Consider the following 21,539-nt stretch of genomic DNA (forward strand, 5'->3'; position numbering starts at 1 on the left):
CCCTCTCATAGGCGAAGACCTGGAAGACCAGATGTAACCTTCGTGGACATCTGCTGAGACCCTGGTCTCAGAACAGAGGACCTACCCGCTGTGATGAACAACAGAGAGCTATGGACCGATGTTGTCCAGCGCATTGTGGCGCCATAAGCAAGTGGTCCAGATCAGGTGTCACATTAGGCTGTTTTTGGTCCAGCCCCGAACCATTTGATGTGTTATTTCAGTTTGATATGAGTTTCCATAACATAATTTGCTATGCAGTATTTAAAATACAATACTTTATACTGCACTAGGCAGTAGTGGGGTTGTCGCAACCACAGTCATAGTTATAGCTAAACCCATTTCTACAATTTATCTAATTAAAATCTGATTTTAAAGCTAACCCTACTGCTAGCCTTATGCCTAACCCTAACCTTGAATTATCACCCAAAAAACATATTTTTTCGCCCTTTTTCAATTTTGACTTTACGGCTGTGTTATCTAGTGGAAAGCCAGTACTAGGTACTGCAGGAAGCCCCTGGACGGATGCGGCAGCTGTTGTGATTGGTCAAGATTTCACAACGCAGTGAACCGCCCATGTCCCTTGACCCCTCCCCCCCCAGCCCTTACAGGTCGGTTCGATGTGGACGTCATCATTCAGAAAAACGCCCTGGTGGAAGCTAACTAGCTATTCTGCCTCAGTATAAGGGTTGGCTAATGCTAATAAGCTACCGTTAGCACTCAGCAGCCTTAAGCTATTGGGTGTCAGTCAGTTATTTATCAGTATTATTTAGTGAATGGGCAAGCTAAGGATATTGATATAAGTCATAAAGTGTTTATTTCGAGCGAGTGCATTTGATTAGTTTCGTTTCTGTAGCTGGCTTGGCTGGCTAGCTACTTCCGATAGCTACTGGCTGGCTAGCTAGCTGAGACCGAAGAGATGCGAGTTTTCTGACTGAAGCATGTCTTCTGACAGTGCCACAGTGCCCCCTGGTGGACCTCAAGTTGAACTGTAATATTCGTATTAACCCTGTTTAAACTGGGCAATGTTGAGGTGGTAGAACTGACAAAATCTAAACGAATCATAGAGGTCCTATAATATTCTACAAGTAAACATTCTTGGCTCGTGTGTGTTATAACCATATAGGCTATGTAAATATTTGTTTTTAAAAAATATATAAAAAACGGGCCATTATTAAATTGGTGAAATTTCATTGACCTTTTATTTGTTGTTACTCTTTTTATTCACTTAGCTACTGACTTGTTCTATTGTTGCGTTGTCTACAGGTTAACCTGCAAGGAAGCATTTCATTGCACTGTGTACACATGTCATGTGTCTACGGCAAATAAGCGGGAAGGGGGATGGCAGTCAGAAACACAGGGGAAAAGATGGCCAGCTTTGTGGTTTTAGATTTGTGAAAAATATTGAAAATACAAATAGGCCCTTAAATGATGTATCCTCAAATGTTATGTCATCTAAAAAAATCATAAGCTGCTATAACTGACGAAATGAATTACAGAAGTCTTAAAACCTCTTCCATTCTACAGGTACATTTAGTTAAATATTCATATAGGTGGTATGGAGCTTATCTGTCATGTTCGGAGTTGTGTTGCTCTGTAATACGGACACTTACACTTCTCTTCACAGTTGTTGCTCTGTTCATGTCAGTACCTTTTAAAGAGCAACTGCCCCTAAAAACAACCTATGTGGCGTCAATATGAGTCAGAAACATTTATTATAGAGTCAAAATGGACTACAAAGTGTAACTTTTTTAAATGTATATATTTTTTTCCTTTCACCTTTATTTAACCAGGTAGGCTAGTGGAGAACACCTTTATTTAACCAGGTAGGCTAGTTGAGAACACCTTTATTTAACCAGGTAGGCTAGTTGAGAACACCTTTATTTAACCAGATAGGCTAGTTGAGAACACCTTTATTTAACCAGGTAGGCTAGTTGAGAACACCTTTATTTAACCAGGTAGGCTAGTTGAGAACACCTTTATTTAACCAGGTAGGCTAGTTGAGAACACCTTTATTTAACCAGGTAGGCTAGTTGAGAACACCTTTATTTAACCAGGTAGGCCAGTTGAGAACACCTTTATTTAACCAGGTAGGCTAGTTGAGAACACCTTTATTTAACCAGGTAGGCTAGTTGAGAACACCTTTATTTAACCAGGTAGGCTAGTTGAGAACACCTTTATTTAACCAGGTAGGCCAGTTGAGAACACCTTTATTTAACCAGGTAGGCTAGTTGAGAACACCTTTATTTAACCAGGTAGGCTAGTTGAGAACACCTTTATTTAACCAGGTAGGCCAGTTGAGAACACCTTTATTTAACCAGGTAGGCTAGTTGAGAACACCTTTATTTAACCAGGTAGGCCAGTTGAGAACACCTTTATTTAACCAGGTAGGCTAGTTGAGAACACCTTTATTTAACCAGGTAGGCCAGTTGAGAACACCTTTATTTAACCAGGTAGGCCAGTTGAGAACACCTTTATTTAACCAGGTAGGCCAGTTGAGAACACCTTTATTTAACCAGGTAGGCTAGTTGAGAACACCTTTATTTAACCAGGTAGGCTAGTTGAGAACACCTTTATTTAACCAGGTAGGCTAGTTGAGAACACCTTTATTTAACCAGGTAGGCTAGTTGAGAACACCTTTATTTAACCAGGTAGGCCAGTTGACAACACCTTTATTTAACCAGGTAGGCTAGTGGAGAACACCTTTATTTAACCAGGTAGGCTAGTTGAGAACACCTTTATTTAACCAGGTAGGCTAGTTAAGAACACCTTTATTTAACCAGGTAGGCTAGTTGAGAACACCTTTATTTAACCAGGTAGGGCTAGTTGAGAACACCTTTATTTAACCAGGTAGGCTAGTTGAGAACACCTTTATTTAACCAGGTAGGCTAGTTGAGAACACCTTTATTTAACCAGGTAGGCTAGTTGAGAACACCTTTATTTAACCAGGTAGGCCAGTTGAGAACACCTTTATTTAACCAGGTAGGCTAGTTGAGAACACCTTTATTTAACCAGGTAGGCTAGTTGAGAACACCTTTATTTAACCAGATAGGCTAGTTGACAACACCTTTATTTAACCAGGTAGGCAAGTTGACAACACCTTTATTTAACCAGGTTTATTTAACCAGGTTTATTTAACCAGGTAGGCCAGTTCAGAACAAGTTCTCATTTACAACTGCGACCTGGCCAAGATAAAGCAAGCAGTGTGACAAAAACAACAACACAGAGTTACACATGGGATAAACAAACGTACAGTCAATAACACAATAGAAAAATCTATTTACAGTGTGTGCAAATGTAGTAAGATTAGGGAGGTAAGGCAATAAATAGGCCATAGTGGCGAAATAATTACAATTTAGCATTAACACTGGAGTGATACATGTGCAGATGATGATGAGCAAGTAGAGATACTGGTGTGCAAAAGAGCAGAAAAGTAAATAAAATAAAAACAGTATGGGGATGAGGTAGGTAAATTGGGTTGGCTATTTACAGATGGACTATGTACAGCTGCAGCGATCGGTTAGCTGCTCAGATAGTTGATGTTTAAAGTTGGTGAGGGAAATAAAAGTCTCCAACTTCAGTGATTTTTGTAATTCATTCCAGTCACTGGCAGCAGTGAACTGGAAGGAAAGGCGGCCAAATGAGGTGTTGGCTTTGGGGATGATTAGTGAGATACACCTGCTGGAGCGCGTGCTACGGGTGGGTGTTGTTATTGTGACCAGTGAACTGAGATAAGGCGGAGCTTTACCTAGCATAGACTTATAGATGACCTGGAGCCAGTGGGTCTGGCGACGAATATGTAGCGAGGGCCAGCCGACTAGAGCATACATGTCGCAGTGGTGGGTCGTATAAGGTGATTTGGTAACAAAACGGATGGCACTGTGATAAACTGCATCCAGTTTGCTGAGTAGAGTATTGGAAGCTATTTTGTAGATGACATCGCCGAAGTCGAGGATCGGTAGGATGGTCAGTTTTACTAGAGTAAGTTTGGCGGCATGAGTGATGGAGGCTTTGTTGCGAAATAGAAAGACGATTCTTGATTTGATTTTGGATTGGAGATGTTTAATATGAGTCTGGAAGGAGAGTTTGCAGTCTAGCCAGACACCTAGGTATTTATAGATGTCCGCATATTCTAAGTCGGAACCGTCCAGGGTGGTGATGCTAGTTGGGCGGGCGGGTGCGGGCAGCGATCGGTTGAAAAGCATGCATTTGGTTTTACTAGCGTTTAAGAGCAGTTGGAGGCCACGGAAGGAGTGTTGTATGGCATTGAAGCTCGTTTGGAGGTTAGTTAGCACAGTGTCCAAGGAAGGGTCAGAAGTATACAGAATGGTGTCGTCTGAGTAGAGGTGGATCAGGGAATCACCAGCAGCAAGAGCGACATCATTGATATATGCAAAGAAAAGAGTCGGCCCGAGAATTGAAACCTGTGGTACCCCCAAAGAGACTGCCAGAGGTCCAGACAACAGGCCCTCCGATTTGACACACTGAACTCTGTCTGCAAAGTAGTTGGTGAACCAGGCGAGGCAGTCATTAGAAAAACCAAAGCTGTTGAGTCTGCCGATAAGAATACGGTGATTGACAGAGTCGAAAGTCTTGGCCAGGTCGATGAAGACGGCTGCACAGTATTGTCTCTTATCGATGGCAGTTATGATATCGTTTAGTACCTTGAGCGTGGCTGAGGTGCACCCGTGACCGGCTCGGAAGCCGGATTGCACAGCGGAGAAGGTACGGTGGGATTCGAAATGGTCAGTGATCTGTTTATTAACTTGGCCTTCGAAGACTTTAGATAGGCAGGGCAGGATAAATATAGGTCTGTAACAGTTTGGGTCTAGAGTGTCTCCCCCTTTGAAGAGGGGGATGACCACGGCAGCTTTCCAATCTTTAGGGTTCTCGGACGATACGAAAGAGAGGTTGAACAGGCTGGTAATAGGGGTTGCAACAATGGCGGCGGATAGTTTTAGAAAGAGAGGGTCCAGATTGTCTAGCCCAGCTGATTTGCACGGGTCCAGGTTTTGCAGCTCTTTCAGAACATCTACTGTCTGGATTTGGGTGAAGGAGAAGCTGGGGAGGCTTGGGCAAGTAGCTGCGGGGGAGCGGAGCTGTTGGCCGGGGTTGGAGTAGCCAGGAGGAAGGCATGGCCAGTCGTTGAAAAATGCTTATTGAAATTTTCGATTATCATGGATTTTTAGTGGTGACCGTGTTACCGAGCCTCAGTGCAGTGGGCAGCTGGGAGGAGGTGCTCTTGTTCTCCATGGACTTTACAGTGTCCCAAAACTTTTTGGAGTTATAGCTACAGGATGTGAATTTCTGCTTGAAAAAGCTGGCCTTTGCTTTCCTGACTGACTGCGTTTATTGGTTCCTGACTTCCCTGAACAGTTGCATATCGTGGGGACTATTCGGTGCTAGTGCAGTACACCACAGGATGTTTTTGTGCCGGTCAAGGGCAGTCAGGTCTGGAGTGAACCAAGTGCTATATCTGTTATTAGTTCTACATTTTTTGAACGGGGCATGCTTGTCTAATATGGTGAGGAAATTACTTTTAAAGAATGACCAGGCATCCTCGACTGACGGGATGAGGTCGATATCCTTCCATGATACCCGGGCCAGGTCGATTAGAAAGGCCTGCTCGCAGAAGTGTTTTAGGGAGCGTTTGACAGTGATGAGGGGTGGTCGTTTGACCGCGGACCCATAACGGATGCAGGCAATGAGGCAGTGATCACTGAGATCTTGGTTGAAAACAGCAGAGGTGTATTTGGAGGGCAAGTTGGTCAGGATAATGTCTATGAGGGTGCCCATGTTTACGGATTTAGGGTTGTACCTGGTAGGTTCCTTGATGATTTGTGTGAGATTGAGGGCATCAAGCTTAGATTGTAGGACTGCCGGGGTGTTAAGCATATCCCAGTTTAGGTCACCTAACAGAACAAACTCTGAAGATAGATGGGGAGCGATCAATTCACAGATGGTGTCCAGGGCACAGCTGGGAGCTGAGGGGGGTCGGTAGCAGGCGGCAACAGTGAGAGACTTATTTCTGGAGAGGTTTTTAAAATTAGAAGTTCAAACTGTTTGGGTATAGACCTGGAAAGTATGACAGAACTTTGCAGGCTATCTCTGCAGTAGATACAAGCTTCTTCCTTGATAAAGAGTTTACTATAAGAGTAAACTACATATTATACTACATACATATTTGTCGCCAAACCCACTGGCTCCAGGTCATCTATAAGTCTTTGCTAGGTAAAGCCCCGTCTCATCTCAGCTCACTGATCACCATAGCAGCACCCACAGATTGCAAAAATCACTGAAGCTGGAGACATATCTCCCTCACTAACTTTAAACATCAGCTGTACACAGCCCATCTGTGAATAGCCCATCCAACCAACTACCTACCTCATCCCCATATTCGTTTTTTGTTTTTCTGCTCTTTTGCACACCAGTATTTCTACTTGCACATCCTCCTCTGCACATATATCCCTCCAGGGTAAATTGCTACATTTTAATTACTTCGCCACTATTGGCCTATTTATTGCCTTACCTCCTTACTTCATTTGCACACACTGTATACAGATGTTGTATGGTGTTATTGACTGTACGTTTGTTTATTCCATGTGTAACTGTGTGTTTTTTGTCTCACTGCTTTGCTTTATCTTGGCCAGGTCGCAGTTGTAAATGAGGTCTTGTTCTCAACTGGCCTACCTGGTTAAATAAAGGTGAAATAAAAATAAAATAAAAACTCTAGCTACATAATCAAATTATTTGTCTGTTACACAGCTATTAACATCTATCATCGTACAATGAACAGATGAGATTTAATTATTGATCTAGGTCTTGAGGCCAGCTGTGAGGTTGAAGAGACACATGGTGACAGAGCAGCCAAGAGAGACAGTCCAGCCTCCCTGCTAACCAGCCAAGAGAGACAGTCCAGCCTCCCTGCTAACCATCCAAGAGAGACAGTCCAGCTTCCCACTAGCACAGCATCCCTGCTAACCAGCCAAGAGAGACAGTCCAGGCTTCCTGCTAACCAGCCAAGAGAGACAGTCCAGCTTCCCACTAGCACAGCCTCCCTGCTAACCAGCCAAGAGAGACAGTCCAGCCTCCCTGCTAACCAGCCAAGAGAGACAGTCCAGCCTCCCTGCTAACCAGCCAAGAGAGACAGTCCAGCCTCCCACTAGCACATCTTCCATGCTAACCAGCCAAGAGAGACAGTCCAGCCTCCCAAGAGCACAGCCTCCCTGTTAACCAGCCAAGAGAGACAGCCCAGCCTCCCACTAGCACATTCTCCCTGTTAACCAGCCAGAGAGACAGTCCAGCCTCCATGTTAACCAGCCAAGAGATGACACTCCAGCCTTCCTGCTAACCATCCAAGAGAGACAGTCCAGCCTCCCTGTTAACCAGCCAAGAGAGACAGTCCAGCTTTCCACTAGCACAACCTCCCTGTTAACCAGCCAAGAGAGACAGTCCAGGCTTCCTGCTAACCAGTCAAGAGATGACAGTCCAGCCTTCCTGCTAACCATCCAAGAGAGACAGTCCAGGCTTCCTGCTAACCAGCCAGAGAGACAGTCCAGCCTCCCTTTTAACCAGCCAAGAGAGACAGTCCAAACTCCCACTAGCACAGCCTCCCTGTTAACCAGCCAGGAGAGACAGTCCAGCCTCCCTGTTAACCAGCCAAGAGAGACAGTCCAGGCTTCCTGCTAACCAGCCAAGAGAGACAGTCCAGGTTCCCACTAGCACAGCATCCCTGCTAACCAGCCAAGAGAGACAGTCCAGCCTCCCTGTTAACCAGCCAAGAGAGACAGTCCAGGCTTCCTGCTAACCAGCCAAGAGAGACAGTCCAGCTTCCCACTAGCACAGCATCCCTGCTAACCAGCCAAGAGAGACAGTCCAGCTTCCCACTAGCACAGCATCCCTGCTAACCAGCCAAGAGAGACAGTCCAGGCTTCCTGCTAACCAGCCAGGAGAGACAGTCCAGCCTCCCTGTTAACCAGCCAGGAGAGACAGTCCAGCCTCCCTGTTAACCAGCCAAGAGAGACAGTCCAGGCTTCCTGCTAACCAGCCAAGAGAGACAGTCCAGCCTCCCTGTTAACCAGCCAGGAGAGACAGTCCAGCCTCCCTGTTAACCAGCCAAGAGAGACAGTCCAGCCTCCCACTAGCACAGCCTCCCTGTTAACCAGCCAAGAGAGACAGTCCAGCTTCCCAACAGCACAACCTCCCTGTGAACCAGCCAAGAGAGACAGTCCAGGCTTCCTGCTAACAAGCCAGAGAGACAGTCCAGCCTCCCTGCTAACCAGGTAGGAGAGACAGTCCAGCCTCCCTGTTAACCAGCCAAGAGAGACAGTCCAGCCTCCCACTAGCACAGCCTCCCTGTTAACCAGCCAGAGAGACAGTCCAGCCTCCCTGTTAACCAGCCAAGAGAGACAGTCCATGCTTCCTACTAACCAGCCAAGAGAGACAGTCCAGCGTCCCTGTTAACCAGCCAAGAGAGACAGTCCAGCTTCCCACTAGCACAACCTCCCTGTTAACCAGCCAAGAGAGACAGTCCAGGCTTCCTGCTAACCAGCCAAGAGAGACAGTCCAGCCTCCCTGTTAACCAGCCAAGAGAAACAGTCCAGCCTCCCACGAGCCTGCTGGTCTTACTGAGTCTATAGGAACATTAGCCTGCTGGCCTTACTGAGACTATAGGAACATTAGCCTGCTGGTCTTACTGGGTGGATAGGAACATTAGCCTGCTGGTCTTACTGAGTCTATAGGAACATTAGCCTGCTGGTCTTACTGAGTCTATAGGTACATTAGCCTGCTGGCCTTACTGAGTGGATCGGAACATTAGCCTGCTGGCCTTACTGAGTCTATAGGAACATTAGCCTGCTGGTCTTACTGAGTCTATAGGAACATTAGCTTGCTGGCCTTACTGAGTCTATAGGAACATTAGCCTGCTGGTCTTACTGAGTCTATAGGAACATTAGCCTGCTGGTCTTACTGGGTGGATAGGAACATTAGCCTGCTGGTCTTACTGAGTCTATAGGAACATTAGCCTGCTGGCCTTACTGAGTCTATAGGAACATTAGCCTGCTGGTCTTACTGAGTCTATAGGAACATTAGCCTGCTGGCCTTACTGAGTCTATAGGAACATTAGCCTGCTGGTCTTACTGAGTCTATAGGAACATTAGCCTGCTGGCCTAACTTAGTCTATAGGAACATTAGCCTGCTGGTCTTACTGAGTCTATAGGAACATTAGCTTGCTGGCCTTACTGAGTCTATAGGAACATTAGCCTGCTGGTCTTACTGAGTCTATAGGAACATTAGCCTGCTGGTCTTACTGAGTCTATAGGAACATTAGCCTGCTGGTCTTACTGAGACTATAGGAACATTAGCCTGCTGGTCTTACTGGGTGGACAGGAACCTTAGCCTGCTGTCCTTACTGAGTCTATAGGAACATTAGCCTGCTGGTCTTACTGGGTGGATAGGAACATTAGCCTGCTGGTCTTACTGAGTCTATAGGAACATTAGCCTGCTGGTCTTACTGAGTCTATAGGAACATTAGCCTGCTGGTCTTACTGAGTCTATAGGGACATTAGCCTGCTGGCCTTACTGAGTGGATAGGAACATTAGCCTGCTGGTCTTACTGAGTGTATAGGAACATTAGCCTGCTGGTCTTACTGAGTCTATAGGAACATTAGCCTGCTGGTCTTACTGAGTCTATAGGAACATTAGCCTGCTGGCCTTACTGAGTCTATAGGAACATTAGCCTGCTGGCCTTACTGAGTCTATAGGAACATTAGCCTGCTGGCCTTACTGAGTCTATAGGAACATTAGCCTGCTGGTCTTACTGGGTCTATAGGAACATTAGCCTGCTGGTCTTACTGAGTCTATAGGAACATTAGCCTGCTGGTCTTACTGAGTCTATAGGAACATTAGCCTGCTGGTCTTACTGAGTCTATAGGAACATTAGCCTGCTGGCCTTACTGAGTCTATAGGAACATTAGCCTGCTGGTCTTACTGAGTCTATAGGAACATTAGCCTAAAGGCCTTACTGACTGGATAGGAACATTAGCCTGCTGGCCTTACTGAGTCTATAGCAACATTAGCCTGCTGGTCTTACTGAGTCTATAGGAATATTAGCCTGCTGGTCTTACTGAGTCTATAGGAACATTAGCCTGTTGTTCTTACTGAGTCTATAGGAACATTAGCCTGCTGGTCTTACTGGGTGGATAGGAACATTAGCCTGCTGGCCTTACTGAGTCTATAGGAACATTAGCCTGCTGGTCTTACTGAGTGGATAGGAACATTAGCCTGTTGTTCTTACTGAGTCTATAGGAACATTAGCCTGTTGGTCTTACTGAGTCTATAGGAACATTAGCCTGCTGGTCTTACTGAGTCTATAGGAACATTAGCCTGCTGGTCTTACTGAGTCTATAGGAACATTAGCCTGCTGGTCTTACTGAGTCTATAGGAACATTAGCCTGTTGGTCTTACTGAGTCTATAGGAACATTAGCCTGTTGGTCTTACTGAGTCTATAGGAACATTAGCCTGCTGGTCTTACTGAGTCTATAGGAACATTAGCCTGCTGGTCTTACTGAGTCTATAGGAACATTAGCCTGCTGGCCTTACTGAGTGGATAGGAACATTAGCCTGCTGGTCTTACTGAGTCTATAGGAACATTAGCCTGCTGGTCTTACTGGGTCTATAGGAACATTAGCCTACTGTCCTTACTGAGTCTATAGGAACATTAGCCTGCTGGTCTTACTGAGTCTATAGGAACATTAGCCTGCTGGTCTTACTGAGTCTATAGGAACATTAGCCTGCTGGTCTTACTGAGTGGATAGGAACATTAGCCTGCTGGCCTTACTGAGTCTATAGGAACATTAGCCTGCTGGTCTTACTGAGTCTATAGGAACATTAGCCTGCTGGCCTTACTGAGTCTATAGGAACATTAGCCTGTTGGTCTTACTGAGTCTATAGGAACATTAGCCTGTTGGTCTTACTGAGTCTATAGGAACATTAGCCTGCTGGTCTTACTGAGTGGATTGGAACATTATCCTGCTGGTCTTACTGAGTGGATAGGAACATTAGCCTGCTGGCCTGACTGAGTCTATAGGAACATTAGCCTGCTGGCCTTACTGAGTCTATAGGAACATTAGCCTGCTGGTCTTACTGAGTCTATAGGAACATTAGCCTGCTGGTCTTACTGAGTGGATAGGAACATTAGCCTACTGGCCTTACTGAGTCTATAGCAACATTAGCCTGCTGGTCTTACTGAGTCTATAGGAATATTAGCCTGCTGGTCTTACTGAGTGGATAGGAACATTAGCCTGCTGGCCTTACTGAGTCTATAGGAACATTAGCCTGCTGGTCTTACTGAGTCTATAGGAACATTAGCCTGCTGGCCTTACTGAGTCTATAGGAACATTAGCCTGCTGGCCTTACTGGGTGGATAGGAACATTAGCCTGCTGGTCTTACTGAGTCTATAGGAACATTAGCCTGCTGGTCTTACTGAGTGGATAGGAACATTAGCCTGTTGTTCTTACTGAGTCTATAGGAACATTAGCCTGCTGGTCTTACTGAGTCTATAGGAACATTAGCCTGCTGGTCTTACTGAGTCTATAGGAACATTAGCCTGTTGGTCTTACTGAGTCTATAGGAACATTAGCCTGTTGGTCTTACTGAGTCTATAGGAACATTAGCCTGCTGGTCTTACTGAGTCTATAGGAACATTAGCCTGCTGGTCTTACTGAGTCTATAGGAACATTAGCCTGCTGGCCTTACTGAGTGGATAGGAACATTAGCCTGCTGGTCTTACTGAGTCTATAGGAACATTAGCCTGCTGGTCTTACTGGGTCTATAGGAACATTAGCCTACTGTCCTTACTGAGTCTATAGGAACATTAGCCTGCTGGTCTTACTGAGTCTATAGGAACATTAGCCTGCTGGTCTTACTGAGTCTATAGGAACATTAGCCTGCTGGTCTTACTGAGTGGATAGGAACATTAGCCTGCTGGCCTTACTGAGTCTATAGGAACATTAGCCTGCTGGTCTTACTGAGTCTATAGGAACATTAGCCTGCTGGCCTTACTGAGTCTATAGGAACATTAGCCTGTTGGTCTTACTGAGTCTATAGGAACATTAGCCTGCTTGCCTTACTGAGTCTATAGGAACATTAGCCTGCTGGCCTTACTGAGTCTATAGGAACATTAGCCTGCTGGTCTTACTGAGTGGATAGGAACATTATCCTGCTGGTCTTACTGAGTGGATAGGAACATTAGCCTGCTGGCCTGACTGAGTCTATAGGAACATTAGCCTGCTGGCCTTACTGAGTCTATAGGAACATTAGCCTGCTGGTCTTACTGAGTCTATGGGAACATTAGCTTGCTGGCCTTACTGAGTCTATAGGAACATTAGCCTGCTGGTCTTACTGAGTCTCTAGGAACATTAGCCTGCTGGTCTTACTGAGTCTATAGGAACATTAGCCTGCTGGTCTTACTGAGTCTATAGGAACATTAGCCTGCTGGTCTTACTGAGTCTATAGGAACATTAGCCTGCTGGTCTTACTGAGTCTATAGGAACATTAGCCTGCTGGTCTTACTGAGTCTATAGGAACATTAGCCTGCTGGTCTTACTGAGTCTATAGGAACATTAGCCTGCTGGTCTTACTGAGTCTATTGGAACATTAGCCTGCTGGTCTTACTGAGTCTATAGGAACATTAGCCTGCTGGTCTTACTGAGTCTATAGGAACATTAGCCTGCTGGCCTTACTGAGTCTATAGGAACATTAGCCTGCTGGCCTTACTGAGTCTATAGGGACATTATCCTGCTGGTCTTACTGGGTGGATAGGAACATTAGCCTGCTGACCTTTCTGAGTCTATAGGAACATTAGCCTGCTGGCCTTACTGAGTCTATAGGAACATTAGCCTGCTGGCCTTACTGAGTCTATAGGGACATTAGCCTGCTGGTCTTACTGAGTGGATAGGAACATTAGCCTGCTGGTCTTACTGAGTCTATAGGAACATTAGCCTGCTGGCCTTACTGAGTCTATAGGAACATTAGCCTGCTGGCCTTACTGAGTCTATAGGAACATTAGCCTGCTGGCCTTACTGAGTCTATAGGAACATTAGCCTGCTGACCTTACTGGGTGGATAGGAACATTAGCCTGCTGGTCTTACTGAGTCTATAGGAACATTAGCCTGCCGGTCTTACTGAGTCTATAGGAACATTAGCCTGCTGGCCTTACTGGGTGGATAGGAACATTAGCCTGCTGGTCTTACTGGGTCTATAGGAACATTAGCCTGCTGGCCTTACTGAGTGGATAGGAACATTAGCCTGCTGGCCTTACTGAGTGGATAGGAACATTAGCCTGCTGGTCTTACTGAGTCTATAGGAACATTAGCCTGCTGGTCTTACTGAGTCTATAGGAACATTTGCCTGCTGGTCTTACTGAGTCTATAGGAACATTAGCCTGCTGGTCTTACTGAGTCTATAGGAACATTAGCCTGCTGGTCTTACTGAGTCTATAGGAACATTAGCCTGCTGGTCTTACTGGGTGGATAGGAACATTAGCCTGCTGGTCTTACTGAGTCTATAGGAACATTAGCCTGCTGGTCTTACTGAGTGGATAGGAACATTAGCCTGCTGGTCTTACTGAGTCTATAGGAACATTAGCCTGCTGGTCTTACTGAGTCTATAGGAACATTTGCCTGTTGGTCTTACTGAGTCTATAGGAACATTAGCCTGCTGGTCTTACTGAGTCTATAGGAACATTAGCCTGCTGGTCTTACTGAGTCTATAGGAACATTAGCCTGCTGGTCTTACTGGGTGGATAGGAACATTAGCCTGCTGGTCTTACTGAGTCTATAGGAACATTAGCCTGCTGGTCTTACTGAGTCTATAGGAACATTAGCCTGCTGGTCTTACTGAGTCTATAGGAACATTAGCCTGCTGGTCTTACTGAGTCTATAGGAACATTAGCCTGCTGGCCTTACTGAGTCTATAGGAACATTAGCCTGCTGGTCTTACTGGGTGGATAGGAACATTAGCCTGCTGGTCTTACTGGGTGGATAGGAACATTAGCCTGCTGGTCTTACTGAGTCTATAGGAACATTAGCCTGCTGGTCTTACTGAGTGGATAGGAACATTAGCCTGCTGGTCTTACTGAGTCTATAGGAACATTAGCCTGCTGGTCTTACTGAGTGGATAGGAACATTAGCCTGCTGGTCTTCCTGAGTGGATAGGAACATTAGCCTGCTGGTCTTAATGAGTGGATAGGAACATTAGCCTGCTGGTCTTACTGAGTGGATAGGAACATTAGCCTGCTAGCCTTACTGGGTGGATAGGAACATTAGCCTGCTGGTCTTACTGAGTCTATAGGAACATTAGCCTGCTGGTCTAACTGAGTCTATAGGAACATTAGCCTGCTGGTCTTACTGAGTCTATAGGAACATTAGCCTGCTGGTCTTACTGAGTCTATAGAAACATTAGCCTGCTGGTCTAACTGAGTCTATAGGAACATTAGTCTGCTGGTCTTACTGAGTCTATAGGAACATTAGCCTGCTGGTCTTACTGAGTGGATAGGAACATTAGCCTGCTGGTCTTACTGAGTCTATAGGAACATTAGCCTGCTGGCCTTACTGAGTCTATAGGAACATTAGCCTGCTGGTCTTACTGAGTGGATAGGAACATTAGCCTGCTGGTCTTACTGAGTCTATAGGAACATTAGACTGCTGGCCTTCCTGAGTCTATAGGAACATTAGCCTGCTGGCCTTACTGAGTCTATAGGAACATTAGCCTGCTGGTCTTACTGAGTCTATAGGAACATTAGCCTGATGGTCAAAACACCCCTGGAGACCAAATACCTCCCACATAGTACAGTCAAAACACCCCTGGAGACTAAATACCTCCCACATAGTACAGTCAAAACACCCTGGAGACTAAATACCTCCCACATAGTACAGTCAAAACACCCCTGGAGACCAAATACCTCCCACATAGTACAGTCAAAACACCCCTGGAGACCAAATACCTCCCACATAGTACAGTCAAAACACCCCTGGAGACTAAATACCTTCCACATAGTACAGTCAAAACACCCCTGGAGACCAAATACCTCCCACATAGTACAGTCAAAACACCCCTGGAGACCAAATACCTCCCCCATAGTACAGTCAAAACACCCTGGAGACCAAATACCTCCCGCATAGTACAGTCAAAACACCACTGGAGACCAAAACCTCACACATAGTACAGTCAAAACACCCCTGGAGACTAAATACCTCCCACATAGTACAGTCAAAACACCCCTGGAGACCAAATACCTCCCGCATAGTACAGTCAAAACACCCCTGGAGACCAAATACCTCCCGCATAGTACAGTCAAAACACCCCTGGAGACCAAATACCTCCCACATAGTACAGTCAAAACACCCCTGGAGACCAAATACCTCCCACATAGTACAGTCAAAACACCACTGGAGACGAAATACCTCCCACATAGTGGCTGGTTAGTGGCTGGTTAGTCCAGCCTCCCTGCTAACCAGCCAAGAGAGACAGTCCAGCCTCCCTGCTAACCAGCCAAGAGAGACAGTCCAGCCTCCTACTAGCACAGCCTCCATGCTAGCCATCCAAGAGAGACAGTCCAGCCTTCCTGCTAACCAGCCAAGAGAGACAGTCCAGCCTCCCACTAGCACAGCCTCCATGCTAGCCAGCCAAGAGAGACAGTCCAGCCTCCCTGCTAACCAACGATGTGTTCAGTCGAGAGCAAATCCTCTTTCTTGCAACATTCAATCAAGTTTATTTTATATAGCCCTTCGTACATCAGCTAATATCTCGAAGTGCTGTACAGAAACCCAGCCTAAAACCCCAAACAGCAAGCAATGCAGGTGTAGAAGCACGGTGGCTAGGAAGAACTCCCTAGAAAGGCCAAAACCTAGGAAGAAACCTAGAGAGGAACCAGGCTATGAGGGGTGGCCAGTCCTCTTCTGGCTGTGCCGGGTGGAGATTATAACAGAACATGGCCAAGATGTTCAAAATGTTCCTAAATGACAAGCATGGTCAAATAATAATCAGGAATAAATGTCAGTTGGCTTTTCATAGCCGATCATTAAGAGTTGAAAACAGCAGGTCTGGGACAGGTAGGGGTTCCATAACTGCAGGCAGAACAGTTGAAACTGGAACAGCAGCAAGGCCAGGTGGACTGGGGACAGCAAGGAGTCATCATGCCCAGTAGTTCTGACGTATGGTCCTAGGGCTCAGGTCCTCCGAGAGAGAGAAAGAAAGAGAGAAGGAGAGAATTAGAGAGAGCATACTTAAATTCACACAGGACACTGGATACGACAGGAGAAGTACTCCAGATATAACCAACTGACCCTAGATCCCCGACACATAAACTACTGCAGCATAAATACTGGAGGCTGAGACAGGAGGGGTCAGGAGACACTGTGGCCCCATCCGATGATACCCCCGGACAGGGCCAAACAGGAAGGATATAACCCCACCCACTTTGCCAAAGCACAGCCCCCGCACCACTAGAGGGATATCTTCAACCACCAACTTACAATCCTGAGACAAGGCCGAGTATAGCCCACAAAGATCTCCACCACAGCACAAACCAAGGGGGGGCGCCAACGCAGACAGGAAGATCACGTCAGTAACTCAACCTACTCAAGTGACGCACCCCTCCTAGGGACGGCATGAAAGAGCACCAGTAAGCCAGTGACTCATCCCCTGTAATAGGGTTAGAGGCAGAGAATCCCAGTGGAGAGAGGGGAACCGGCCATGCAGAGACAGCAAGGGCGGTTCGTTGCTCCAGAGTCTTTCCGTTCACCTTTACACTCCTGGGCCAGACTACACTCAATCATATGACCTACTGAAGAGATAAGTCTTCAATAAAGACTTAAAGGTTGAGACCGAGTCTGCGTCTCTTACATGGGTAGGCAGACCGTTCCATAAAAATGGAGATCTATAGGAGAAAGCCCTGCCTCCCGCTGTTTGCTTAGAAATTTTAGGGACAATTAGGAGGCCTGCGTCTTGTGACCGTAGCGTACGTATAGGTATGTAGGGCAGGACCAACTCGGAAAGATAGGTAGGAGCAAGCCCATGTAACGCTTTATAGGTTAACAGTAAAACCTTGAAATCAGCCCTTGCCTTAACAGGAAGCCAGTGTAGGGAAACTAGCACTGGAGTAATATGATCAAATTTCTTGGTTCTAGTCAGGATTCTAGCAGCCGTATTTAGCACTAACTGAAGTCTATTTAGTGCTTTATCCGGGTAGCCGGAAAGTAGAGCATTGCAGTAGTCCAACCTAGAAGCAACAAATGCATGGATTAATTTTTCTGCATCATTTTTGGACAGAAAATTTCTGATTTTTGCAATGTTACGTAGATGGAAAAAAGCTGTCCTTGAAACAGTCTTGATATGTTCGTCAAAAGAGAGATCAGGGTCAAGAGTAACGCCGAGGTCCTTCACAGTTTTATTTGAGACGACTTTACAACCATCACGATTAATTGTCAGATTTAACAGAAGATCTCTTTGTTTCTTGGGACCTAGAACAAGCATCTCTGTTTTGTCCGAGTTTAAAAGTAGAAAGTTTTCAGCCATCCACTTCCTTATGTCTGAAACACAGGCTTCTAGCGAGGGCAATTTTGGGGCTTCACCATGTTTCATTGAAATGTACAGCTGTGTGTCATCCGCATAGCAGTGAAAGTTAACATTATGTTTTCGAATAACATCCCCAAGAGGTAAAATATATAGTGAAAACAATAGTGGTCCTAAAACGGAACCTTGAGGAACACCGAAATGTACAGTTGATTTGTCAGAGGACAAACCATTCACAGAGACAAACTGATATCTTTCCGACAGGTAAGATCTAAACCAGGCCAGAACTTGTCCGTGTAGACCAATTTGGGTTTCCAGTCTCTCCAAAAGAATGTGGTGATCGATGGTGTCAAAGGCAGCACTAAGGTCTAGTAGCACGAGGACAGATGCAGAGCCTCGGTCTGACGCCATTAAAAGGTCATTTACCACCTTCACAAGTGCAGTCTCAGTGCTATGATGGGGTCTAAAACCAGACTGAAGCATTTCGTATACATTGTTTGTCTTCAGAAAGGCAGTGAGTTGCTGCGCAACAGCTTTTTCTAAAATTTTTGAGAGGAATGGAAGATTCGATATAGGCCGATAGTTTTTTATATTTTCCGGGTCAAGGTTTGGCTTTTTCAAGAGAGGCTTTATCACTGCCACTTTTAGTGAGTTTGGTACACATCCGGTGGATAGAGAGCCGTTTATTATGTTCAACATAGGAGGGCCAAGCACAGGAAGCAGCTCTTTCAGTAGTTTAGTAGGAATAGGATGCAGCTTGAAGGTTTAGAGGCCATGATTATTTTCATCATTGTGTCAAGAGATATAGTACTAAAACACTTAAGTGTCTCTCCCAATCCCAGGCCCTGGCAGAGCTGTGCAGATCCAGGACAGCTAAGCCCTGGAGGAATACGCAGATTAAAAGAGGAGTCCGTAATTTGCTTTCTAATGATCATGATCTTTTCCTCAAAGAAGTTCATGAATTTATTACCCCTGAAGTGAAAGCCATCCTCTCTTGGGGAATGCTGCTTTTTAGTTAGCTTTGCAACAGTATCAAAAATAAATTTGGGATTGTTCTTATTTTCCTCAATTAAGTTGGAAAAGTAGGATGATCGAGCAGCAGTGAGGGCTCTTCGGTACTGCACGGTACTGTCTTTCCAAGCTAGTCGGAAGACTTCCAGTTTGGTGTGGCGCCATTTCCGTTACAATTTTCTGGAAGCTTGCTTCACAGCTCGGGTATTTTCTGTATACCAGGGAGCTAGTTTCTTATGACAAATGTTTTTCGTTTTTAGGGGTGCAACTGCATCTAGGGTATTGCGCAAGGTTAAATTGAGTTCCTCAGTTAGGTGGTTAACTGATTTTTGTCCTCTGACGTCCTTGGGTAGGCAGAAGGAGTCTGGAAGTGCATCAAGGAATTTTTGTGTTGTCTGAGAATTTACAGCACGACTTTTGATGCTCCTTGGTTGGAGTCTGAGCAGATTATTTGTTGCGATTTCAAACGTAATAAAATGGTGGTAAGATAGTCCAGGATTATGAGGAAAAACAGTAAGATCTACAACATTTATTCCATGGGACAAAACTAGGTCCAGAGTATGACTGTGGCAGTGAGTAGGTCCAGAGACATGTTGGACAAAACCCACTGAGTCGATGATGGCTCCGAAAGCCTTTTGGAGTGGGTCTGTGGACTTTTCCATATGAATATTAAAATCACAAAAAATTAGAATATTATCTGCTATGACTACAAGGTCCGATAGGAATTCAGGGAACTCAGAGAGGAACGCTGTATATGGCCCAGGAGGCCTGTAAACAGTAGCTATAAAAAGTGATTGAGTAGGCTGCATAGATTTCATGACTAGAAGCTCAAAAGACGAAAACGTCATTTTCTTTTTTGTAAATTGAAATTTGCTATCGTAAATGTTAGCAACACCTCCGCCTTTGCGGGATGCACGGGGGATATGGTCACTAGTGTAACCAGGAGGTGAGGCCTCATTTAACACAGTAAATTCATCAGGCGCCATGTTTCAGTCAGGCCAATCACATCAAGATTGTGATCAGTGATTAGTTAATTGACTATAACTGCCTTTGAAGTTAGGGATCTGACATTAAGTAACCCTATTTTGAGATGTGAGGTATCACGATCTCTTTCAATAATGGCAGGAATGGAGGAGGTCTTTATCCTAATGAGATTGCTAAGGCGAACACCGCCATGTTTAGTTTTGCCCAACCTAGGTCGAGGCACAGACACAGTCTCAATGGGGATGGCTGAGCTGACTACACTGACTATGCTAGTGGCAGACTCCACTAAGCTGGCAGGTTGGCTAACAACCTGCTGCCTGGCCTGCACCCTATTTCATTGTGGAGTTAGAGCCCTGTCTATGTTGGTAGATAAGATGAGAGCACCCCTCCAGCTAGGATGGAGTCCGTCACTCCTCAGCAGGTCAGGCTTGGTCCTGTTTGTGGGTGAGTCCCAGAAAGAGGGCCAATTATCTACAAATCCTATCTTTTGGGAGGGGCAGAAAACAGTTTTCAACCAGCGATTGAGTTGTGAGACTCTGCTGTAGAGCTCGTCACTCCCCCTAACTGGGAGGGGGCCAGAGACAATTACTCGATGCCGACACATCTTTCTAGCTGATTTACACGCTGAAGCTATGTTGCACTTGGTGACCTCGGACTGTTTCATCCTAACATCGTTGGTGCCGACGTGGATAACAATATCTCTATACTCTCTACACTCGCCAGTTTTAGCTTTAGCCAGCACCATCTTCAGATTAGCCTTAACGTCGGTAGCCCTGCCCCCTGGTAAACAGTGTATGATCGCTGGCTGATTCGTTTTAAGTCTAATACTGCGGGTAATGGAGTCGCCAATGACTAGGGTTTTCAATTTGTCAGAGCTAATGGTGGGAGCCTTCGGCGTCTCAGACCCCGTAACGGGAGGAGTAGAGACAAGAGAAGACTCAGACTCAGACTCCGACTCGCTACATAATGGGGAAAACCGGTTGAAAGTTTCTGTCGGCTGAATGAGCGACACCAGTTGAGCATTCCTACAGCATTTCCCTCCAGAAGCCATGAGAAAGTTGTCCGGCTGCGGGGACTGTGCGGGGGGTTTGTACTAACGTTAGTATCTGTACTTACTGGTGGCACAGACGCTGTTTCTTCCTTTCCTACACTGAAATTACCCTTGCCTAACGATTGCGTCTGAAGCTGGGCTTGTAGCACAGCTATTCTCGCCGTAAGGCGATCGTTCTCCTGTATATTATGAGTACAGCGACTGCAATTAGAAGACATCATGTTAATGTTACTACTTAGCTTCGGCTGGTGGAGGTGTTGACGAACCATGTCCAGATAAAGCGTCCGGAGTGAAAAAGTTGAATGAGGGAAAAAAGTTGTGATGGAAAAACAAAAAATAAAGACGGTAATTAAAAAGTAAAAAGAAAAAAACGTAAAGTTGTCAGCTAGCAAAGTAAGGTTGGCAACAAAACGCACAGCAACACGTCTGCAAATTCAAGAGGAAGTGACGTCATTCGCTGCATCTCAGTGCAAGAGGCGTCACTACAGTCCCTGGTTCGAATCCAGGCTGCATCACATCCGACCGCGATTGGGAGTCCAATAGGGAAGCGCACAATTGGCCCAGCATCGTCCAGGTTTGGCCGGGGTTGGCCGCCAATGTAAATAAGAATTTGTTCCTGACTGACTTCTGTAGTTAAATAAATAAATAACATCTTATTGATTTAATGCGGAATAATTTAGAAGCAGGTGGCAGAGGTTTGCCAGGGTGAAGACAGTTAACGGGGAAAATCAATTACTTTGGTTGGATGTGGCTGCCAATCCGTCCACCCAATTCAGAGACTGTCACGAATCCCGCTTCCTGAGTCTGTTTTTGCCTGTGTTCTGTCCTGGAGTGTTTTTTCCGGTGTCCTGGAACGCACCCTGTCTGGTTGACGGACGACGTAGCTGGTTGGGAGATCTCTGATTTACCGCACCTGTATCCCA

Source organism: Salvelinus fontinalis, chromosome 16 (assembly GCF_029448725.1).
Source record: "Salvelinus fontinalis isolate EN_2023a chromosome 16, ASM2944872v1, whole genome shotgun sequence".
Lineage (NCBI taxonomy): Eukaryota > Metazoa > Chordata > Actinopteri > Salmoniformes > Salmonidae > Salvelinus > Salvelinus fontinalis.